The sequence below is a fragment of the Trematomus bernacchii genome, unplaced genomic scaffold (assembly GCF_902827165.1).
Source record: "Trematomus bernacchii unplaced genomic scaffold, fTreBer1.1, whole genome shotgun sequence".
Classification (NCBI taxonomy): domain Eukaryota; kingdom Metazoa; phylum Chordata; class Actinopteri; order Perciformes; family Nototheniidae; genus Trematomus; species Trematomus bernacchii.
Window position 1 is genome coordinate 80,001 of NW_022987781.1, and position 2,500 is coordinate 82,500.

Here is a 2,500-nt window from a genome sequence, read left to right on the forward strand (position 1 = left end):
CCATTTCTATAAAAACCTGTCTGAAAATGAGCTGATCAGATTTTGGCCACTTCATGATGTCATAACGATGTTTTGGCTTGTGTACCCATTAGCCAATCAGCAACCAAGGTAACCCCCCCCCCCCCCCCTTATCACCTGAATCTCCTCCTAGAGCACCATTAGCCGCTTTCACACCAAGTACTTTGCCGCACTTAGTTCCCAGCACTTAGTTCCCAGCACTTAGTTCCCAGCACTTAGTTCCCAGCACTTAGTTCCCCCATGAACTTAGTACAGATCGCGTTCACACCGGAATAAATTCCCTGAGGGAAGATTAGCCAAATGAAGCCGCTGACGTCACTTCGTCTTCTTCTGCTTTGGGTTTACTGGCAGGCCGCAAACCACTTCACGGCGTATACTGCCACCCGGAGTCCCCGGCCGGAAGTCCCCGGAGTTGGGGAAGGCTTCAGTAGAAGCTGCTGGGACTCCCAGCAGCTTCTACTGAAGCCTTCAGAGGAAATCGCCAGAACGCCGACACCTCCTCATCTCCACTGCTCCCATGTTTTTTGTGTGTTGCCATAAGTTAGTCTCTCTGCGTTGGTGCGTGGGGCTAATGCTAATGCTAATAATGCTAATGCCAGCAAATACAATGGCGGCTTCACAAAACTTTTCCGAGTTTTACGGGGCGTGGCTTGCAATTCGCCCAGCCAATCAGAAATTTGAACTTTTTTCTCCCCAGGATAGTACCACCTCTCTAGCAGGCACTACAAATGTGGGTAAAAGTTCTCTGAACTAAGTTCTCTTTTTGGTGAACTTAGTTCATGGAACTTAAATCTCAGGAACTATCGGAACTAAACGGAAAAAGTACGGGGAAAAGTACGGGGAAAAGTATGGGGAAAAGTACTCCGGTGTGAAGACGCTTATTGTGTTCTTTTTAACCAAATCTCTCTCAGAGGGGCGTGGGGAGGGGCTCCTTATTTTCATCTCAAGTAACAGACAGAGAATCAGCACTTTGGAAACAGGGCTGAAACAGAGGGGATTATGGGATGCTGCAATGATCTGTTTGGTGTTTCAGCCAATCAGAGACAGGCTCTGGATATATCTGAGACCTGTGATATATTGATCCTTCACTCAATTTCAATTCCAAGGCCATTTGAGTTGCTAGCAGTCCAAATAACTATAGCAAATGCTCCTCTCACTGTGATTGGCTGTTATAGGCCTCCATCGGCCATCATGGATGCAACTACTAGCCTTACTGAATTGTTGTCTAAGTTTTCTTCTGAAATCATTTTATTGGGTGATTTAAATTGGGACTGGTTAAGTGATAAATCTTCACAGTTTAAGCAGGTTTGTGATTCTTTGAACTTAACTCAGCTTATTGATAGTCCCACTAGAATAAACCCTGCCAAACCCAATAACGATACCCTTATAGATGTCATTCTAACAAAGGCAGCTCATAAGTTTGTGTCTGTTGGTGTTTTTCCTAATGATATCAGTGACCATTGCACTATCGCTTGAGTTAGGAGCACCAAGTTGCCCAAAGCCAAGGGCCTTATTGTGCTCAGGCGCTGCTTCAAACACTTCTCTGAGCAGGCTTTCCTACACCATCTGGCGGAGGTTAAATGGCACTTCACAGCGTTAATTCCATCTGTTGATGTTGCCGTCCAATTTTTTATTGATCACTTTTTATCGATTATTAATAGACATGCCCCCCTTAGAAAATTCAGAGTTAAGAATAGGAACACTCCATGGTTTACTAGAGAACTATCTGATCTCATTCATGATCGAAATAAGCAATGGTCCTTAGCTAGAAAGTCTAACACTAGTGATGACTGGCTTCTTTCTCGTGTCCTCAGAAATAAATGTTCTGCCCTTATTAAAAAAGCTAAAGCTGATTACTATCTGAGCTTAACCACTGATTGTTTTAATGACCATTCTAAGTTCTGGAAAACAATTAAATCACTTCAGAACAAGAAGGTTTCTAGTTTCCCACAAAAACTGAAGGTCAGTGATTCTTTTATTTCAGATTCAGATGGTATGTCTAATGCCTTTAATGCTCACTTCAAAAGGCTGGTCACATTTTTGATGAGCAAAGTCATGACTCTCTAAATGGTCGTACTCACAGCCATAGTCAAGAGTTGAACTCCCCTGTTTTTGATTTCGCTTATTTCTCGGTCTCTGAAGTCTTACAGGGTTTGCACTCGATTGATCCTAAAAAGTCTGCCGGGCCTGACGGCCTTGACCCGTTCTTTTTTTAAATTGCAGCTCAGATGATAGCACAACCAGTAACTGATATTTGTAATCTCTCCCTGTCCACTCACACACTGCCAGCTGTGTGGAAGCAAGCTCTGGTATCGCCCCTCTTGAAAGCTGGTGATCCCACGGAGTTGAATAACTATCGTCCTATCTCAAATCTTTCTGTGTTATCAAAGATTCTTGAGTCCCTTGTTTCTACTCAGCTAAAACTTTTTTTAAATTCACACAACATCCTTAACCCTATGCAATCTGGATTCAGATCAAAGCA

General features: G+C 43.4%; 1 protein-coding gene across 1 annotated transcript in view; it reads left to right on the forward strand.

Annotated features, from left to right (window-relative positions):
* The window catches only part of exoc3l2b (exocyst complex component 3-like 2b), a 66,878-nt gene that overhangs the window by 23,946 nt on the left and 40,432 nt on the right, over positions 1–2,500 (forward strand). The window lies entirely within an intron of this gene.